Source organism: Bubalus bubalis, chromosome 1 (assembly GCF_019923935.1).
Source record: "Bubalus bubalis isolate 160015118507 breed Murrah chromosome 1, NDDB_SH_1, whole genome shotgun sequence".
NCBI lineage: Eukaryota > Metazoa > Chordata > Mammalia > Artiodactyla > Bovidae > Bubalus > Bubalus bubalis.
The window spans coordinates 7,287,467-7,309,692 of record NC_059157.1 but is presented as its reverse complement, the minus strand read 5'-3'; the positions used below and the strand labels follow the sequence as shown (position 1 = coordinate 7,309,692).

The window sequence follows — 22,226 nt, the reverse complement described above, 5'->3', positions numbered from 1 at the left end:
AGAATTTTAGGAACGTTTTCTTAATGAGAAAGTTTTAGTCCTCTGGTCTGATCTTTCCAGATTGTATCAGATGTCTCTTGCTGCGTAACAGACACCAAGCACATAGTGACTTCAAACAATAACCTTTGACACTCCTCACGGGTCTGTGGGTGGGAGGGTTCCCTTGCTGGTCTGGCATGGGCTTGCTTGCACACTGGGGCAGCTGGACCCCGGGGCAGGCGTGTGGCCTCTGAGTCTCCTGGGGTCCAGTGACCTTCTCCTCCAGCAGCAGCAGTGTTTCAGGAGGACACGTTCCAATGTGTCACAGCCCATGTGCTGGTGTCGTGCTGGCTGGGGCAAACCCAGGGGCACGTCCAGAGTCAATATAGGAGGGGCTGCCCTGCGCAGATGGTGGGAAGGGTGACTCACCAGGACCATTTCTGTCACAGTGCATCTCACAGTCCGGCACAGAACTCTCCAGAATGTGGACAGCTTGCCCAGGGAAGCGCAGCATTGCACAGCAATTTGTTCCCCTGTGTCCTGCGTTGGCTCGTTTCTGCCAACGTCGCCTGTGGAGTGTCTGGACAAGCCCTAGACGGGGATAAACCACTGGTGACTCTTCCTCCAAGGACCTTTTCCTTGTCCTTCCCTCTGTCCCTCCATTCTTTCCTTCCTTCCTTCCTCTCTTCCCCCTCCCCTCCCTCTCTGTCACTCCCTTCCTTCCTTGCCCACACTAACTTAGGGAGTGTTAAAGACTAGAATTCAGGTCTCAGTTGAATGATCTTTGCATAAACCACCTCCCTCCCTCTCCAGCTCCTGTGGGATATGTTGTCTCTAGTTTTCTTCGCTTTGTAACGTTTGAAGACGTCTTGCCTAATATTTCACGTGCTTTTCACTACCTAGGGTTAATTTATTTGCTATTTCGTCTGCTTTTCCATGCTGTCAGTCCTCCACATCATCTCACAATCTCGCGTTAATTTCATTTTTACCATGTTTAACATTAACTAGTAGAGGCACTGCAGAGGAATGACCCCAAACCAGATCCTGCAGTCCTGAACCTTACATTCCCCAAACTATGTTTCCTCCTGTTTATTATTAACTTTGATTTACTTTGCTTTAGCTGGTAGTCTGACCATGAGATTATGGTCTGATATTTGATAACTTGGCTTGTTTTTCAGAAAAGAGGTGATATTCCACATCAAACAAACCTCAGCTTGTAACTTGTAAGTGAATTCAGAGCACATTTCTTAAACGGGTTTCCTTTCTTATGAAGCCAGAGGGTTTAAAGTAACAAACAGCAGAGTGCCGAATGGGATGCTGGGTGCTTTCTTGGCATGTGCCTTTTCTCTGAGTCACAGTGCCCAGTCTGCCAGCCACTGTGCAGGGGCGGTGGGCATCGCTGGGAGGCACAGTGATGCTCCCAGCTTCCTGTGCTCCCGACTCCAAGCGGGAAGTAACCGGGATTAGGGTAGCAGGTCCCTGAGCGAGTCACACGTTCTGTGTTCTACATATAACAGGTGCAGGTTAAACAAACAGACGAAACCAAACCCGTCGTGGTTCTGGGAGTGCTGCTGCTGCTGGGTCGCTGTGAGCTTCGTCATCACCCCCTTGTCATTATTCACGTCATTCTCCTTGCTTGTCATTGGCAGCGTATTTCTGTTGGGGCACAAGGGCGGGTGAAGGGTGTGGAGAGAAGACGGGGAGTCACGGGAAGTGAGGTCAGGGTTGTTCTCTTGGCTCAGCTTCAGGCTGGTGGAACGACAAGTGGACAGTTTCACCGGCGGCCTCCTTTAGTCAGATTGCCTTTGGGAAATTCCACTTGAATCTGAGTCCCACGGTTTAAGGTGACGTCAATCACAACCAAGTTTTTCCAGGGAAGAATGGCTACGTTGAGTGAAGTATAGTTAAAGGAACTGGGAGTGATTAGCCTGAACCAGGGAAAGCTTGGGGTTATGTGGGAACATCCTCAAATGTCTGAAGGAACCTCACATCCTGGAGGTCCTTGGACAGATTAGGTCATTTGAAATTTGAGGTCAGATACCGCTTAGGACATCTCATCTCTGCTGGTAATCGTCACCAGTTGAAGGACAGTGGAAACTGATCGCCACCTTCACCCTGTCCTGGTCCATTTTCCTATTTGTGGCTGCTACATGGGCTTTCCTAAAGGTCAGTTCTGGCTGTGGATCCTTTCTAAATACATTTACCCACCGATGCTGTTTTTGGTCTGTTATGTTTCCAGTGTTAAAGCTCAGTCCATGGTGTCAGATCATCACGTGAAGCTGTCCCATTGCATCCTTCTCACCACCTTCACCTACACAGCTCCCAGACACTGCCCCCATTCGCAGACCTTGAGCCCTGATACCAAGGACTTCCCCTCCACTCACATTCCTGCCAGCAACCTGGAACATCTCACCGTCCACCTGGATGGAGGATCCAGCCCATGGCGTAGCTCAGCCTCCACTCCTCTGACTCTGTCCACAGCCTAAATTTTCTCTACCTCTTAGGTCTAATATGTGAACATTGCAACTTCTGGCCCAGCTTGCTTGCTGTTCTCCCAACGTTCTCATGAGCTCAAGGTATCTTGCTCTTTTAGCTCAAAGAAACTTTTATTCCCTGGTTCCTTTCATTTTATTCACTATCAGCCACCATCTGCCCCTTCCTTTTCTCCCCAGCCATCCTTCTTTGCTGATTTCTTGTCACCCCTTCCATTCCCTTGCTCCCTACTGTGTTCTGCTGGAGAAAGAAAATCACACATGATGAAGACGAGGGCTACCCAGAGTCATGGCTGCAACTCAGCTGGGCCCTCGCACTTCCCATCAGTTCTTCTGCTGGTCTTGGGGCAGCTTCTTCTCCTGTTGTTCCCATCAGCTGCTCCAAACCATTATCATACTCCTTAAGCCCCCGCTTCTCCATCCCAGCAGATGACCTGTCTCCTCTCTTGAGAAAATTCATGCCTTTAGACCTGATGTCTGGATCAGTCAGAGGTCTTTGTTACAAACAACGGAATCCAATCTGGTTGAATACCATGTTTGTTAGAAGTTATTTTGCAATTCAGAGAATCTCTGGAAGGACCTGAGGGCCCTTGGAATCTCAGTTCCAACCAGGCAATGGGGGCTGTGATAGTAAACACCAATGTTGGGATCCGAACCTTAGCGTACCCCATGTACTAATCATGCTCACAACCAGGAATCAGAAGTCCTGCTCCTGTTGTGTCTGAAGAGATAAACACTCCTCTCTTTCATGTGTCAGAACATGGAATCCGTATGTGCCTACCTCCTTATGCTGCTTCCTCCCAAGCCAACATCTGGTGCAGGAGCATCTGACTGATGGGAGCTAGATTCACAAGCCTGTATCTTAGCAGCAAGGGGTCTCAGGAGAATGAATTTTGGTTTCTACCTTGTGGAGGCAAGGTTCATCATGTGGGGAGTTCCCCAAACACAGGAGGAGTGATCAGAAAAGACAGTTGGCAGCCTCGAATATGATAAACAGCTCCTGTGATCTCTTTCACCTTCTTATCCACCTACCTGAAAATTTATCTACCTCCAGATCCATTCATATCTTCCTTCTTCCAATCACTAAGCCTATAATGCCCAGTATTCCCAGGTGGTCCCCCATCCAAGTACTAACAGGCCCAACCCTGCTTAGCTTCCAAGATCAGATGTGATCAAGTGCGTTCAGGGTGGTATAGCCCTGGCAGTGCCTCTGGTTTTGAAGGTCACCTTCTTTATTTCTACACCTAACTGCACCCCTTTCTCCTTTTTCCGTGTCCCCTATCTATCATACCCTCTCCATTCTATGTTCTGAATCTGTCGCACTGACAATCACCCAAAATCAATGAATATATTCAAGCTTCTTCCACCCCCACATCCCACCCTAGACTCCCTCAATTTGCTCTCCCCTACTTGTTAAGCTAAGTTCTTGAGATAATAAATCAATCATTTCCATCAACTATTCCCCTCACCCTATTGCTATCAGGCTCTAATCCACTCCTGGATGCCTCCAACCCTGCCTTCACTGAAACTGCTCTTATTATGGTAAACAAATGTCTACCAGTTTAAGCCCAAATGAACACAGATTAATCCCTGATTCACTGTGCCAAGCTGCTGCTTATGACCCCAGAGACACCTCCTCCTTCTTGAGACCTCCTACTCCGTTAGCGCCTCTGAATGACCTGCCTCCCTGTTCTTCCTTACCTTTTCAACCCGTCCTTCTCTGCTTCTTCATGGGCTGTTCATCTTCCACCTTCTATTTAAATGTTGGGGTTCCTAAGTCCCTGAGTCCCCTGATTCTAACAGCTCTCATGGATTCTGCTTGGGTAATCTCAACTATGTGCATTTTTTGAGCCCACGTGTGTGTGGATGTCCCCTAGTCTGTGCCGCTAGTCCATACGTGTTCCCTGAAATTTAGACTCTGGCAGTGAAATTCCCGATGCCTGTCACTTGAACATACACCCGATGTGAGCTCTCAGCGTACACACAAGGTTAACACCCGATGTGAGCTCTCAGCGTACACACGAGGTTAACATTTCTCTTTTATGCTAACCTCTTTTAGTTGGTGATTCCAGCCAGTCCCCTGAGTTACTCTTGCCATTTCCTTCTCCTTTACTGCCCCTCCATCCCTCTTTTAATCCTAATCGGGGCATGCCAGTTCTAATGCCTAAGTAGCTCTCAAGTTCATCACAGCCTGTCCAGCTGTGCTGTCATTGGTCAAGGGTCTCATCATCTCTTTCTGAACTTCTAACTGGTCTCCTTTCTTCCCATCTCATCTCTAAATCCACCCTCTAGGTAGCCACAGAAAAGGATAAATTAACTAACAGTGCTGCTACACCTCAAAACCCATCGCTGACCCAGGCACTTCCCGCCTCTCCAGCTGTGTCCCATCATTTTGGCCTCAACAGCACTGATGATTTACCTAGTGTTTCTTGCCTCCCTGGTGGCTCAAATGGTAAAGAATCTGCCTGCAATGCAGGAGACCCAGGTTCGGTCCCGAGTCAGGAAGATCCCCTGGAGGAGGGCATGGCAACGCCCTCCAGCATTCTTGCCTGGGAAATCCCATGGACAGAGGAGCCTGGCGCGCTACAGTGGTCCACAAAGAGTTGGACACGACTGAGAGAATAACACTTTCAGCTTTTGCATTTTCATGCCAATTTTGGCTTTTCCGTCTTTATATATACCATCTCTTCTGCCTGGAATGTTCTTTCCTTTGTCCTCTCTACTCTGCCACTTCACCCCTCCCCCCAAAGACCGTCGCTGAAGTCTTCCTCATCCTTTCACGCTCAGCTCAGCATCTGCGCCTCCACAAAGCCTTTCAGGCCTCTTTCCTCCTCCACTGCAGAGTTAGGTCCTCTTTGCCTGCTCGCATAATGCCCATGTATGCTTCTCAAAGCACTCACTTAATGTTTTGTACCTTCAAGCTAGAATAAGACTGTAACTTTCTTAAGGGAAATGTTGGTCTCACTCTTTGTTGTAACTGCAGAACCCGGTTAAAGTACCTGACAGGTAGTAGGAACTAACGTCTGGCAAATCAGTGATCTAATGGATCACCTTTACACACCCTGGAGTTCTGGTGCCAAGTTGCTAACATTCTCATTGTTCCCATCAACACCCTGATAGCATATGAAAAATGGCCCTACATTTGACAATCTACAGCTGAGATTTACTATGCTACCTAAACACACCTCTGAAGGCACTTTAAAAAGCTAAGTTCACACGAGTGCCCTGTCAGCATCATAGCATGGCAGAATGAACCCCACCCTTTGTCTAAAATCACAAAGCAGACCTAACGCTGACCTTCGGGCACAGCGGGTGTTCAGAGGATGTCTGAGGTTGTAAGGCAAAGTAAGAAAGAAGACTCGCCATGTGAGAGGCAAGTATCTGATGTGTTGCAACGTTGGGCTGAAATGAGAGCAGGTGAGCGCTTAAGAGATTAACTGGCTGCTCTTGAGAAGAGCTATGACCATCAGCCCAGACTTCAGGATCTTTTGATCTCAGCCTGTGGAATGACACAGGTTCTTACTGTTTTGTTAAACTCACTGGGACCCCCAGTGGAGCCACTTCCTCCCCCTCCCTGGGGACATACCAGCTCTTGGAGGCCACCATTCCCACCCTCCTGCACCGCCACCATGCACTGCCCTCTGCCTGGCATGATGCCAGCTGTATTCCCCATGGCTCGGAGTCCCCGTCTCCCAGTGGTTGGTCCCAGGTGACAGAGGCACCCCTGGGGCTGGCATCTTGTGTGGCTGTGTCTTTGGCAGGGAACTGACTTCATCAGAGGACGCAAGGCGCTGTCCCCCCTTTCTGGAAGTAATGAGCTAGTCATTAACTAAAATACCTATGTTTCTGGGAATGACTCCTGGCAGGCTGAACGCTCTTCTCTTGAGAAGTGGCCCATAATTGAAAGAGGGGCGACAGTTGGGAGCAGAATAGACTGACAGATGGAGGGAAGGGTGGGACCCCATGAAGGCTCATCTTGGCTGTAATAGAGCAAATGGGCCCGGGGGCCCTGCGTTCCTCTCTCCAGCCCGCCCTTACCTATGGAATGAAAGGCTTATCAGGGAAGGAGCCCAAGAGTCGACGATTGTACAGAGCCATGAAACTTCAGAAGTAGACAACTGACTAGCCTGAAAATCTGAGTTAAATGTGGTTAAGGGCATATGCAATGAATTTGCAAGTTCCAACAAACATCTCCACAGATTTACAAGAAAGATTTATAAGATTTATATACAAAGAATAGATGGGGAAGAATCTGAAGATACTGATTACCCTGTTTTTCCAGCCCATGACAGGGTTTATCCAGTTGTCAATCTAGTTCATTTTCTTTTCATAAATCAGACACCTAATGGTTTGAGGTTCAAGTGTGGAATGATTCAAGACTGGAAATACTGGTTGTGTCAGTCAGACAGTGCTGTGTTCCTATAATCACTTAACATTTTTTTCCTTCTTAAAGATCAGTCTGAAATCCAAAGTCAGGCCAGTTATACTGAGCAGTGATGTTTCAAATAGTCACTTATCAGCAACGGCAGTTCGCTGGAGCCTACGAACAAGGGTGGGACTTTCCCAGTGGCTCAGCAGTAAAGAATCTGCCTGCAATGCAGGAGCCACAGAAGACATGGGTTCAGTTCCTGGGTCTGGAAGATCCCCTGGAGGAGGACATGGCAACCCACTCCAGTATTCTTGCCTGGAGAATCTCACGGACAGAGGAGCCTGGTGGGCTATAGTCCATGGAGTCACAGAGAGTTGGACACAACCAAAGCGACTTAGCATGCATGCTCTAACAAGGGTCTAGGCTCTAAAGTCCTTCTGCAGTTTCTTGTGAGGAGGCACCTGGATGAATTTCAGAGCTCCTCTGTTGTCTGCCAGTCAGTGATGCTGGATCCAGGCCCCAGTGCACAGCAGTGAGGAGCAAGAGGCTGGTGATGGTGAGGCTTCATGGGTTTTTGACCTGATGGGTTTTTGACACTTGAAGAGCCTTCTCACAGCCACTACCTGTCCCCAGCACATCCCCTAGCCCTTCCCAGGGGAGAGCTGCAAATGCACCGCACCGGTGTGCCGCTGAACTATTTGAATGGTTCTGTTATGGGTTTCTAGGATCTGATTCAGCAGTCAAAACCTATGTGCCAAGTGCCAGCCTGTCCTAAGCACAGTGCCAGATGGGGAATTGGTAAAAAAGCCAGAAGACAAGGCTTCTGCCCTCAGGTTTTCAGAGCAGTGGGGAGGATATTGTTCCCCAGCTGAACACGACAAAGATTCCAAGTAGATTTGCACGAGGCTCCTGTAGCAGACAACCAAGATTATTGGGGTAAAAACATCACTCGGGTTTTTTAGTTTTTTTAAATTTTATATCAGAGTATAGCTGATTAACAGTGTTGTGATAGTTTTAGGTGGACAGCAGAGGGACTCAGCCATACATATGCATGGATCCATTCTCCCCCAGACTCCCCTCCCATTCAGGCTGCCACATACCATTGAGCAGAGTTCCCTGTGCTCTACAGGAAGACTTGTTCATTCATCACTCAGGGCTTTTTTAATTTATTGATTTGATAGATTTATGGCTGGGCTGGGTCTTCACTGTTGAGCAGGCTTTCTCTAGGTGTAGAGAGTGGGGGCTGCTCCCTATTGCAGGGTGGGGGCTTCTCATTGCGGTGGGTTCTCTTGTTGCGGAACATAGGCTGTAGGCTGCACGGGCTTCAGCAGCGGCCACTCGTGGGCTTAACAGTTGTGACTCTTGGGCTCCAGAGCACAGGCTCGGTAGTTATGGCTCACAGGCTCAGTTTCCCCGCAGCACGCGGAATCTTCCCGGACTAGGGATTGAACCCGTGTCTCCTGCACCGGCAGGCGGATTCTTGACCGCTGAGCGACCAGGGGAGCCCGTTGCTCAGGTTTGAAGTGTCCCGCTCAGCAGCTGCTCTCCTAAAAGGCCCAGTGGCCGCAGAAACGTCCCAGGGTTGATTCAGGAATGCAACGCCTGGGGGAGGCGGCGTTTCTCTCCATCTCGCTCAGGCCTCTGGCCCCCTCCTCCCTCCCCTGGGCTCTGCCGTTGTCCTCCGTGCACGGAGACTCAGAGATGGAGAACCCCGACCCAGTGACTGCAGTCTGTTGCGTCCATCCTGGAGGCTGTCTGCCTTGAGGGTGCTGTGGCTCTGAGTCATGCAGAGCAGAAAGAGAACAGATCATAAATGCGTGTGGACGGAAGTGGCATGTCCGGGGATGTAAGAGATGCTCACCAGACTGTCACCCCTCACCTTTTCTTTTTTCCAGCTGATTCATTCAACTGGCTGTGTCTTGTGGAAGAGGGTCCAGAGACCACTGTCCCGTGTGGACTGGTGTATTCTTTTGTGTGTTTTTTTTAAAGATTTTTTTTTTTTGGATGCAGATCTTTTTTAAAGCCTTTGTTGAATTTGTTACAACACAGCTTCTGTTTTATGTTTTGGTTTTTTGGCTTCGAGGCACATGTGGGATCTTAGCTCTCCAACCAGGGATCCGACTCTCACCCCCACTCCGCATTGGAAGGTGAAGTCTTAAATGGACCACCAGGGAAGTCCCTGACTGGTGTGTTCTTTAAGAAACAATTCAGGTAGCCTTCAGACGGCGTGTGTACCATGTGCCAGGCCCCACACGTCTCATAGCTAAACTCTCCGCGGTCTCCATGTTCCAGATGACGAAGCTGAGTCAGTTGCTTACCCAGGATCACATGGCTGAACAGTGGAAGAGCCAGGAAACTGATTCATCACGGACTCCTAAGGCTGTGTCCTTAACCATTCCAGGTTCTGCCATCCTGGGATGAAAAAGGATTGGGTGTCCTCTCTGTCACATTCCTCTTGAATCTGTGTCAACCACCCGGGCAACTGAAGTATGCTTGGCGTCCACAGGAACCAATCGAGCTGCAACAGTGGCCTCCCGGCCGCGAGTCAACAAGCGTGTGAGCGTCTGGTGTAGCATGTGCCTTCCAGGCTGGTGAGTCTAAAAGCAAAGTTGTCCAACCGGCTTATCCACTGATATCACACCGGCAAGCGATTTTTAAGGTGTCTCTGTACTTTTTTTTTAACTTCCTTGAATAACAGTGTTATTTCAGTGGTTATGAAACATGTTTTGAAAATTATTCTTTGATTTAAATTCCTTAAGACGTCATGAACGAAGCCTAAAAACTGACCTAAAAAGGTCAGTTTTTAGAATCATTGCACAATGTGTTGCCTTCATAAAGTGCACTTCATGATTTGGATTGTGGGATCGTCCCTCAGTATTATGCTTTTAATGGAGAAGGAAATGGCAACCCACTCCAATATTCTTGCCTGGGAAATCCCATGGACAGAGGAGCCTGGAGGGCTACAAATCCATGGGGTTTCCAAGAGTAGGACACGACTTAGCGATTAAACAACAACATCATGCTTTTTAAAGGGAAGCCAGTCTCTGAAAGTCATAAGCAGATTTACATAAAAATCTCCTGCTTCTTGACCTCCTTGGGATGCAGATCTATCCGTCTTGGGTTCTTTTTTGATCGTTTTAGGTGCATCCATCTTGTTGCTACATCTAGATTTTAAACTCTTTAAGGATACATCAAGACAGCTGGGGATATAGTATGTGTAATACCTAACAAATATTATTGCAAAACTGAACAGAAAATATAGAGGCACTAACTAATCATTAAGTACTAAAAATCAAGGCTTCCGTGATAAAAATTGCAGAATTAATTTCGAAAACAAATATTCTCTTTCACTGCCCGAGGGACCACAAATCTCCTTCTTTCTTTCTGTTTTACAGTTAGAATTAGATGACCCATCTAATTCTAGATGACACATCTAGATGACCTAGATTGTGAATATAATGGAGTAGCTATTGTAAAAAGAGGTCTTTTTTCTTTTATAATTGTATTTATTTCCAGTTGTGCCGGGTCTTCATCACCGCGTGGCCTTTTCTCTAGTCGTGACAAGGGTCTTCATCGTCGCGTGGGCTTTTCTCTAGTCCTGACAAGGGTCTTCATCGCCGCGTGGGCTTTTCTCTAGTCCTGACAAGGGTCTTCATCGCCGCGTGGCCTTTTCTCTAGTCCTGACAAGGGTCTTCATCGCCGCGTGGCCTTTTCTCTAGTCCTGACAAGGGTCTTCATCGCCGCGTGGCCTTTTCTCTAGTCCTGACAAGGGTCTTCATCGCCGCGTGGCCTTTTCTCTAGTCCTGACAAGGGTCTTCATCGCCGCGTGGCCTTTTCTCTAGTCCTGACAAGGGTCTTCATCGCCGCGTGGCCTTTTCTCTAGTCGTGACAAAGGGGCTCCTCTGTAGCTGCCATGTGCAGGCTTCTCGTTGCAGCAGCTTCTCTCATTGTGGAGCACTGGCTCCAAGGCACGCGGGTGTGAGTAGTTGTGGCCCCTGGGCTCCAGGTTTTCAGAGACTGGTTTCCCTTTCAAAAGCATGACACCTGCTGGCCTGTCCTGTGAGCTCCCCTGGTGGAGGAGAGGGCAGAGTGAGTGCTTCCTATGGGCAGCGGGCTCCGGACAGGGGGTCAGAGCCAGGCCTGGGGGTGCCCTGCACCTCCTCCCGGCCGTGCCCCCACTTCCCTGGTCAGCAATCACTCCTCCCCTCTGAACTCACTCCCTGTGCTGTGCTTGGTCATTCAGTCGTTTCTGACTCTTTTCGACCTCATGGACTGTGTAGCCCGCCAGTCTCCTCTGTCCATGGGGATTCTCCAGGAAAGAATACTGGAGTGGGCTGCCATGCCCTCCTGTGGGCATCTTCCTGACCCAGGGATCGACCCCAGGTCTTCTCCTGCGTTGCACGCAGATTCTTTACTGTCTGAGCCACCAGGGAAGCCTGAACTCGCTCCCTACTGCTACATTATTATTTATTTACTGAATTCCTTCCTATTTGGATAAAAGGGGAGTTTTTTGTGGCACTTGCCCAACAGAAGCAGGGCGGAGATGGGGACCTGGGAAGCAGGCCCTGTGTCACATGGCTCCATGTGTCCCGCCTGCAGGAGGGCCAGTGGTCCTCTGGGTTCTGTGCTCTCATAACTCCCTTGGCACAGCCCCCTTTACCATGCTGTCTAACCTTTTGGATGATGTTGTTGTAGGTCCTGGGCACGATGGCGAGTTTCCCACCAAAAACTTGGAAATTAGGAAAACTGCTACTGTAAGAGATGAGACACAGTCTATGGCCATAGCAACCACCCGATCTCGTCCAATCTCGGAAGCTAAGCAGGGTTGGGCCTGGTTAGTACTTGGATGGGAGAGATGAGACACAGATACGTCATTTGAAAGACAAGGAACCACCAGGCTGGCAGTAAGTTCACTGAGTAAATGGTTAGCCCTGGGCTGTCCAATATGGTGGCCACATGTGGCGGTTTAAGTCAACATTAGTTAAAAGACAAAATAAAATAAAAAAATCAGTTCCCTTTCACTTGTCCCGTTTCAAGTGCTCAAGAGACCATGTGGCCTGTGGCCGTTAGTTTAGACAGGGCAGACCAAGGGCAGTTCCATCATCAGAGAAGGCTCTGATGTTCAGCGCTGGTCTGGAAAGGCCTCCGTGAATCGGTCCCAGAGCTGGTCAGCTGACGGACCTGCAGGCAGTGGAGTCTCAAGTTAAACGCTGGCTGCAACGTTGCGTATCTCTGGGTCCTGGGAGAAGTCAGATGGCCCTTGAGGGGTTAATGGAAGAGACTTCAGTAAACAGATTAACAGTAAACAGACAAAGATAGGGCTACACTGACCTAAGAGTGAACCAACAGAGCAGGTGAAGCATCCAGAGCTTTCATACAGCAGGGAGCCTCTGGGGGGAGGCCTGAGAGGAGAGGACGTCATTGGGCCCCATAGCCACTGCCAGATTGATGATGGCCTTGCTGTGGGCAGTTTGGGGAAACACCGGGCTCTTTCTGCCCTTTTTCTGTCTTGCCAGTGCCTCCAGCTGGAATCCGACTGGAAGCCTGCAGGCATGAGAGCCCGGGGGGTCCAAGCAGGCTCGGGGGCAGAGAGGGGCAGAGAAGCAAGAGAAGGGAAATGGGGGGCCAGGAGCAGGGCCAGCCCTCCCTCCAGCGCTGCCTGGGGCTGAGGGGATTGGACCTGGCCCTGCATGCTCCAGGCTTCAGGTGGGGTCCTAACCCCGAGAAGGATGCTGGAGGGCTGTACCATGCCACCAATGGTGTGGTTTCCCGTGGGTCTGGCTACGGAGGAAAGACCGTCCACAGCCTGTGGTTCTCATGCCTGTTTATGGGGCAGCTTTTTTTCTTGAATCTTTTTAAAAATTCATTAATTTTTAACTGAAGGATACTTGCTTGACAGTGTTGTGCTAGTTTCTACCAGATATCAACGTGAATCAGCCATAGGTTTGCTCATGTCCTCTCCCACCGTGGGGCAACTTTCTCTCGCAGTGAATGAACGTATCTGCAGTTTGAAACACCTGGCTGAGTGTCTACGCAACAGCGGGGCCCCGTCCTCAGGCCAGGGAAAATTTACCAAGTGACGGGCACTGCCCTGTGAAAGCTGTTGGGAAACTCCCCTGAGAAGGACCCAAAACATCCCGTGGGCTTAAGGACAAACATTTAAATTCCTAAAATAGCATCTGCCCCACGGAACTGCTACGAGGGTTCCAACACGTGACTTACGCGAAGCACCTGGCAGCCCAAGGAACACAGAAGGGCCCTTGCGCACGTTCTCCTGATAACACCCGGTGACCCTATGACACCCGCCACGTTCTGGGCTTGTTCAAGGCTCCAGGGATGGGGCAGGAGCTAAACGGACAACATGTCTTGCCCTCCTCACGGGGCTTTCGCAAAGGAGAAGGATGGTAGCAATGTAGATAAATACACCATATGCTCTGATAGACAGCAGCAGGTGCTGAGGGCAAAAATAATACAAGGAACAGAGATCCGAGGGTGGGGGGCTTTTATAGAGAGATGGGGTGGCCAGGGAAGGCCTTCCTTGGACTGTGGCATTGGGGGAAAGCCAAAGGAACGTGAAGGAACAGTCACAGAGATGTCTATGACAGTGGGGGAGCTTGTACGGGGCCCTGGCAGGGGGTTCCTGACACGCTGGGGAGTGGGGGAGGGTGTCAGAATGATGGGGGCAGGTGAGGGGCTGGGCGGATCGTGGGGGGAGGTGGGTGGAAGATCGCCTGGCCTTGCTGTGGATTGGCGCTCGTGGCTTTGCCACGTGTCAGCTCTGATTCACCCACCTGCACACACAGGACTGGCCTCCCTGTCTTTACTTTGTGCTCCCTCTGATCTAAGAGACTTGCTCAGAGCACTCTGGGAGCTGGGCTCCTGTCGTGTGTGTGTGTGTGTGTAATATTTGTAGGTGTGTGCACATGTGTGTATTAACCTGCTTTGTCAGCATAGTGCATCACATCAAGTTGATACCCTATGGATGCTGACTGATGGACACAGAAATTCCCATGTGGTCTTCAATTCTTTTTTTATTTTTTAAGAAAACTCAGTGATGTCCCTGTCCCAGTGTCATATGAACTCTTGGAAAAGATAGCACAGCTTTTTAATTTGACAGCATGAGCCACTTATCTGCACAGTAATAAAAATCCAGGCCATATCCTTCAGAAATGATATCTTAGTTCATCATTCAAGCAATAAAAAAAGACCAGAATAATTTTAGCGTCCGTTTAAGCTTTCGTGTAATCTTTGACCCGGGGCCGAAGCCATATTCAGCAGCCTGACAGTAGAAGCTGAGCGTGCCAGCCACTCGAGATTGATGGGCTCGGAGCCGGCAGGGCGGTGGGCAGAAGGCCCTGACTCCGCTGCTCGCCTGTCTCCTGTATCTTTCAAAGAAATGACAACCTGAGTGTTGCGCTGTCCTAAGGACGTGATTGAAATTTCTCCCATAAACCAAAAGGAACAAGAAGTGTTTGCCCTTGGATCAAAACGGGGCTTCCTAGTTTGCCCAAACAGAAAGCAGGACCATGAAGCCAAACCAAAGCTCAATCTGGTTTCCAGTGATGCTCTTATGTCTCTGGGGGTTCTGTGGTCCATGGGCTCCCTGTCTTCCCAGGATGTCTTTTTTTCTGTGGATGACTCTCCCTGTGCCCTCTCTTCTCAGCTTCTGCTCCTCCTTTGTCTAGTAGAACTCTGGTCTCCGTTCATTCATTTCTTTGCTTACATTTATCCCCTCATCTGCAGTCTCCCAGACCGACGTGAGGGCAGCACCTTGTTGAAGAGTCTACACACATCTTTGATAGGGCTGGACATACAGTAAATTCTTGTTGTTGTTTAAATCTAGATGTCTTACTTATATAGGTAATCATCTTGTTCAGTGGGAATTTGAGATGACTTATAGAAATATATAAAGGGTTCCCTGGTTGCTCAGTGGTTATAGAATCTGCCTGCCAATGCAGGAGATGCAGGCTCGATCCCTGGATTAGGGAGATCCCCTGGAGAAGGAAATAGCAACCCACTCCAGTTTTCTTGCCTGGGAAATTCCAGTCCCTGGGGTTGCAGAGAGTCAGACATGACTCAGTAACTAAGCAGCAACAGAGAAACGCACAGAGTTCAGCAGGATGCTTTTGATGGGGACATTGTGGAGGCAGATTGGAAACACAGGTCTTTATCCCAAGTAGGACTCTTCCACGAGCGTCCTCTCACGATCCAGCAAAGCCTCCGATCCCCTGAGGCCAGTGTCCACCTGAGCACTGCCCTCCCTGAGTCCACCCTTGGTGGGAAGGCGGCTCACCCCGCACCCCCTAATGCTTGGCCAAAGCCCCGTGGACGTGCAGCCCCGGCCGCTCTCTGCAGTGGCTGCTTTGAGATAGAATGTTCACTATCATTTAATCGGTTCGGTTTCCAAGATGTTCCAAAAATGTTCAAGAATTTTTTTTCTTCTTCAGTACTGTGTCTGCAATTAAGGGGAAAAAAAAAAATCTAACAAGTGAACAGTGATAGCTGGCAGGCCAAATCTTCTTGCCTTTCCTTTTCATGTAGTTACTTCAGTCACAAAGATCAAAGTACACTTTTCTAATTCAACTTTGCCCTGGTTTTAATTTCTCTCGTTATAGCAGGAAAAGTGGAGCACATTCAGAAAGGAGATAGCCACCTACTACTCCAACTTGTAAAGTATAATTTTTTGAACTTTTAGCTTCTGAGATTTTTACCAGTTGTAACAATAGAGACTTGAATTGTATTTTGTTCATTGAAGTTATTATGCAGTAATTCTAATATCTGCATGATATTCTTTCCATAATGTACCATGATCACTCTATTAGTTAGCACTCAATTTGCTTCCAATTTTTCATCGTTATAGATACTGCAGTGAGCAACTGTGAGCATCCGGTTTTTCTTATAGTTCGGATTATTTCCTTAAGATAGATTCCCAGAAATAAGAGTACGGGCCAAAGGGCTTTAATATTTTTATGATTCCTTATAGATAGTGCCAAGTAACTTTCCACAGGCTTGGACAGCTTTTCAAAGCCACCATTAATACAGGAGGTAGTCAACCACATAGCTACCTGCCAACTCTGGAATTGCATTAAATCTGTAAATTAACAATGGGGTAAAATATTACTAAATTCAGACTGGTGATGAAGTAGTCTGTGTATTGCTATATTGGTTGCTGTGCAGTTTTTGTTTCTTTGTGTGTATATATATATGCATAAGTGGTATATATCTATCTACATACAACTGGATGTAGTAAACGAGACTCTGATTTGGAGCACGAGCGTCCAGAGTGTCCCCCCAGGAGCCTGGCTACCCATCCTGGAATGGGGGGCGCAGGTACAGGTCTGTCCCCTGAGCCTCCCACCTCGGGAATCCTGTACCTCTTGGCTGTGCACACAGCAACCAAGCCAGCCCAGCAGGCGACACCCTGGAACTCAGCGCGGAGTGGGGAGGTCGATCGGGTTGGAGCCCAGTTACCTGGCAGGTCTCCCAGGTAACTCTCACTGAAGGGCTTCCCCGAATCACTCCCCAGAGGTCCCCTGAGATCTGGCATCGGTGGCTCCGGTACCCCTGTTTTGGAGCGTGGAGGACCCTGGAGCATGGTGGCATTGCCGAGAGACCCCAGAGGTCCCCACCTTTGGCCTGGGCTGTCCCCGTAAGTCTGAGCTGTGGAGACCAACTCCAGGAGGCTCGGGTGCTGAGTCACAGCCTGCCCTTGGGCACTGTCCACCACAGGCCTGTGTGGACAGGTTCGGCCCTGCCCAGCGGGCGTCTTCCAGCTCCAGCAACCCTGCACTGGGCTTCTGATACAGAGCCTGGAGAGGTCCTCCCAGTGACCTCTGCTGGGCCCTGCCAGTGGCCATTCTGGGCTCTGGCCTCCCCAGGAACTACCGTGCCATCCGTAGTCCTGCGGGCATTGCAGGTTCCCCAATATTATGAGATACACCTTTGGGCAAATGGGCATCTTTATTTGGAGCAGGCTGGACCCTGGCAGTGCAGTGTCCAGGAGCCCCTGCCTGCCAGCTGGCCTCTCCCGGCCAGGCCAGGCCCAGACTCGGGCAGTTCCCAGGGGGACAGTGCACTCTTGTTCATCCCTGGGAACCCCTGCCCCAGGGCCCACGGTCTCCTTCCCCAGCTTACATATAACCAGATGCTCGCATCAGAGAGTCCCTGGGGCCACGTGCCCCTCCAATCTCCTTGCCTTCTATGTGTTCCCTGACTCTCCTCCTGCTGTCTCCGCCAAGTACGCCCTCCCCGGCAACAAATAAAACCCGGAAACCCAGCGGCAGAGGTGAGATTGCTAGGGGATGATTGGCTGGCGCACACGAGTCTCCTTTAGGTCACACCCGCCTGGAATCAGATGGGAGGGGGTGTCAGATTCGCAGCGTCGGCTGGCTGTTGCAAGCTTATGGCGTGTCCTCAGGGAGGCGTCCCATAGACCTGACGAGGATCTGGGTCTCCCTGATGTGTGTACATGGCCCACGGGTGCTTGTGGACGGATTAAGGTGAATGTGCTTCCTCGAGCCATGCACTAAACCGTGCTCTGTTGGCTGCTCTGGACCTAACACTGCACTGGGGAGAGGAAGTCGTTACCTAGACCTGAAGGGGGCGCTCTCCGACCACAGGCTTCTTCCCTCGCTTCCTGCAGGGCCCCCAGGTGATGCAGGAAGCTTTGGGCAGGGAGTGATGCAAAATGTTTCTGCCCCCAAGAGTGCTGGTTATTAAGCTTGGGGGCACCCTGAGATTAGAGGAGCCACTGGGAGAACAACACAAGCAACATGAAGCCAGAAAAATAAGAGAAATCATCTTACAATGATGAAGATAACAGCCAAAATGCTGGTTCTCGTTTAGTTTTTACCATATAATGTGCTGTGTTGAAAATATATCACCTAACTTCATCCTGCCAACCGCTCTGTCAAATCATTACTCTCATTTTACAGATGAGCACCCCGGCCTCAGACGGGTAAGTGATCTGCCTGGGGTCAGCGGCTGGGCTGTTGTCCCTCTGAGTCCCATCCTGAGCGGCCAGAGGCAGCTGCCCTGGGTCTGGCTCTCACTGCTCAGCCCTGTGCCCTGGACAAGAGATTCTATTTACCACGTCCCGTGTGGCATGTAAGGTGCCTGAAAGGACGAGAGGGAGCCGGGGGTCCAGTGCTGGCCGCCGAGACCCCATCCTTTATCCTCATGTGGGACCCTTCGGACCTTTCACTTTCTGAACCTGTCTTTCCCTCCACCTCTTCAGCTGCCGGCCCAGTAAGCCCATGGAGGTAGAGGCCAGACTTCAGGGCAAGGCGAGAGCTGCTGCCTCCAGGGAGGCACCCGGAGGAGGCTCAGGGCTGAATGGAGGGGGAGGCGTGGGCCCGGGTACCTTCCAGGGCCGGTGGCACTCTGGCTGGGGTAGGTCCTTGGGCCCCAGCGTGTCTCTTGACCTCTCCTGTTTCCTTGGCCATTTCGCCCAGAAAATCAGGAGAAGAGTACTGCCAATTTCCACCCGCTGTCCTTGGCTAACCCTGTATCCTCAGAACAGATCCTACCCCACTTCTATGAGCCTGGTACCAAGCTCTGCATGTCACTTGCTTTCTCACTGATGTCCCCAGCTTGGAGACCTCCTGAGGCAGGCATCATATTTTTCCCATTTTACATGTGAGGAAAGATCATGTTCAGAAAGATTAGTTTTGCCTGAGTTATCCAGCTGTTAAATGTCAGAACTGGGATTTGAACCCAAATCTCCCTGACTTTCCTTGGAAGAAAAGTTATGACCAACCTAGACAGCGTATTAAAAAGAACAGACATTACTTTGCTGACAAAGGTCGTCTAGTCAAAGCTATGGTTTTTCCAGTAGTCATGTATGGATGTGAGAGTTGGACCATAAAGAAATCTGAGTGCCAAAGAATTGATGCTTTCGAACTGTGGTGTTGGAGAAGACTCTTGAGAGTCCCTTGGACAGCAAGGAGATCAAAGCAGTCAATCCTAAAGGAAATCAATCTTGAATATTTATTGAAAGGACTGATGCTGAAGCTGAAGCTCCAGTTCTTTGGCCACCTGATGCGAAGACCTGACTCATTAGAAAAGGCCCAGATGCTGGGAAAGATTGAAGGCTGGAGAAGAAGGGGATGACAGAGGATGGTTGGATGGCATCACCGACTCAATGGACATGAGTTTGAGCAAGCTCCAGGAGATGGTGAAGGACAGAGAAGTCTGGCATGCTGCAGTCCATGGGGTCACAAAGAGTCAGACACGACTGAGCGACTGAACAACAACAACTCCCTGACTTCAAAGCTCATGTCCTTTACATTACCCCAGGCCGACATTTAGACCCGTTCAGGCTAAGAGGGACAGAGGAAGAAAAAGAGTACAGTTATGCACCAATCCAACCTTTAAAGTTATTTTCAGTGGTCTGCCCTTGCCTTTTCGTTCAAGGCTGAAATTACCCAGCCACCAGAAATAGGACTTGTGCTGTTTTTTTTCTTTACCATTAAAAAAAATTGAATTATAGTTAATTTACAGTGTTCTGTTGGTTTCAGGTATACAGCAAAGTGACTTGGTTATATGTTTACGTATATATCTATTATTTTTCAGATTCTTTTCCATTATAGGGTATCACAAGATATATAGTTCCCTGAGCTATACAGTAGGTCCTTGTCGTTGATTTTATATATAGTAGTGTGTATCTGTTAATCTCAAACTTATAATTTATCCACCCCCTCCTTCTCCTTTGGTAACCATAGATTTGTTTTATGTAATATTTGTGTTTGTCTGACTTACTGAGTTTGATCATCTAGGTCTATCCATGCTGCCATAAATGGCATTATTTCATTCTTTTTTTATGGTTGAGTATTATTCCATTGTGTATACGTATAGTTGTTATTTAGTCACTAAGTGTGTCTATATATATGTATATATATATACACACATACTATATATATAGTTGTTTAATCCTATATATTTAATATATATTATTATATTTTATATATCACAATATAATTTATTTATATAAAATATAATTTAAATTATATTTTATATTTATATATTATTAATAAATTATATTGATATATTTATATATATATATATAGTTGTTTAATCATTAAGTCATGTCTGACTCTTTGATGACCCCATGGACTGTAGCCCACCAGGCTCCTCTGTCCATGGAATTTCCCAGGCAAGAATACTGGAGTGGGTTGCTATTTTATTCTCCAGGGGATCTTCCTGGACCAGAGAGTGAACCTGTGTCTCCTGCATTAGTAGGATTCTTTACCACTGAGCCACCAGGAAAGCCACTATATATATATACACGCACACATCTTTATCCATTCATCTCGGACACATCTCATTAAGTAATACCATGGAACCTGAGGGAGGCTCCTGATCCTTCTAAAGAAATGAAGTGGTGTGGTAGTCTGGGAGGCAGGGGAAGGTATCGAGAACACATGGATTTCACAGGAATCTCAATCTCTGTGGAAACTTTCAGTAACAATGGAAGGACCTTAGATTTCCCAAATGTGTGTTTGAGAACCAAAGATCTTTGTTTGGAAGAACCCTAACACTTTCCCTCCCCAAACCACTGTTCTCAGCGGCGTTCTCAGCCTTGGGTTTCGTGGAGATTTTGTTATTGTTGCTGTCCTTAGGAAATCCATGCTACTGAAAGGGTAACTGGAGCAGTACCTTGCGGATGCGGAGGTCAGCACCAGCCTTCAGCCCTGCGCGGGAACCCAGCGGCAGCAGGGAGTAACCCGCTGTTCCAGCAGGCAGCGCTGTAGGACTCCGGGACCAGGTGTGCGTCCTGCAGTCGTGAAAGCAATCTCCGGGTTTGTTTAAGGACGGGGTCGCTGCCCGGGGGTTTATCCTGGGACCCCGCAGCGCAGACGTGTCATCCTTCTACAGACAAGGCACTCAATAAGGGCCCCGCGGGGACGGGTGCCCGCAGCCCTCCTGGGGCTGCCGTCTGGGGCGGGAAGGACAGGTGAACCCTTCCCTCCTCTGGTGCCTCGAGAATAATCGCTGGGACGCCAGAGATGCTGCGTGGGCAGAAACTGCGCTATCAGGGAAACGACAGAGGAGCCGAGTAATCCAAACAGCTTCAGTGCGAGCGGAGCCCCTGGAGACGCAGTGGTTCTTGATCAGAGGTTTGCTTCAGTGTCACCCTGGGAGCACAATTAGCATCCCTGGACCGCGCCCCTGCGCGCTGCGGGGCGGGGCGGTCGGGGTGAGCTGCGGAGTCTGTGTCCTCCGCGCCCCTGCGCGCTGGGGGGCGGTCGGGGTGAGCTGAGGAGTCTGTGTTCTCAGCCTCCAGGGCGATCCCGCGAGGGCGCCTGGCAGCTCTGCAAAGGTACCCTCCATGGTGTCATCCCTGGCCCTCAGTTAGTGCAGAAGATAGATCACAGCTAGTGAGCTTCCACTCTTCCGAGTCAGTTTCCTCATCTGTAAAATGGACCAAGTGGCAGAGAAGGGCTAGTTGTTTAAACCCGGAGACCAGACTTGAGCTACAAGGAGTGCCGAGAGCTCTTGGTGTTGCTCCCCCTAACCCCTACCTCCATTCCCCCAAAGAAGTTCGGGGACTTAGTGGAGAGACATGTCATTGCTGTTGAGAGCCCTGCCTTCGCCAGTAACAATCATTAATATAACGATGTCAGCAGGATGAGCTTGGGCCTTTCTTCGAGGCTGGAAAGTATTAGGGAAGGGAGCCTCTTCCATTTTAAAACTAGACATTTAATTTCCAAATACATAGGATTTTGTTTAAAGTACTTTAATATTAATTTCTCACTGATACTGATTTCTCATTTAAATGCTTTCTTCTCTGCGATCACCCTCTATTTTTTTTCAGCCTAACTTTATTGAGGCTTTGATGGCTAAACTGAAGATCTCTCTTGGTAAATGTCACATGGTGTATGAAAATATATGGGTTAGTTTCAACTATCTTTTGATATTGATTTTCAGCATAATCCCACAGTGATAAGAGAGCACTCTCTCTGATTTCAATACCTCTAGACTGTGAAGTTTTCGCACCTTGTTTCATGTCCCTGGATATGTTCCAGTGTCTCCTAGTTTACAGTCTATGGGAACATGAATAGAATCTGTATCCTACTGTTGTGTGAAAATTGTATACATCTTAATTATGTTGGATTGGTTCATAGTGCTTTTCTGGTCTGCTATATTCTTCTACTTCTCTGTATATGCATTCTATTAATTTTTGAGAGTTTGATATTGAAACTCCAACTAAAAATTTTTAACTTATCTACTTAAAAAATAATTGTAATATATAGTGGAACTATATGTAGCCTTGTTTTGTATTTTCTAACAACCTTATAAATGTGTTATCATACTTTTCTAATTTAAAAAAATTAAAAAAACGACAGAGACCAAAAAAGGGATAGCTTAAATAAGAAGTTAGAGAA

At 48.8% G+C, this 22,226-nt stretch overlaps 1 long non-coding RNA gene and 1 pseudogene across 1 annotated transcript; one reads left to right on the top strand and one right to left on the bottom strand.

The window, feature by feature from the left end:
• Nucleotides 1–357: 357 nt before the first annotated feature.
• On the top strand, nucleotides 358–17,821 carry LOC112581752. Its single transcript, XR_003106390.3, has 4 exons — nucleotides 358–591; nucleotides 1,158–1,202; nucleotides 9,242–9,431; nucleotides 11,536–17,821. It is a non-coding gene; the product is annotated as an uncharacterized LOC112581752 (long non-coding RNA).
• On the bottom strand, nucleotides 3,558–3,674 carry LOC112587364 (annotated as a pseudogene).
• Nucleotides 17,822–22,226: the final 4,405 nt, after the last annotated feature.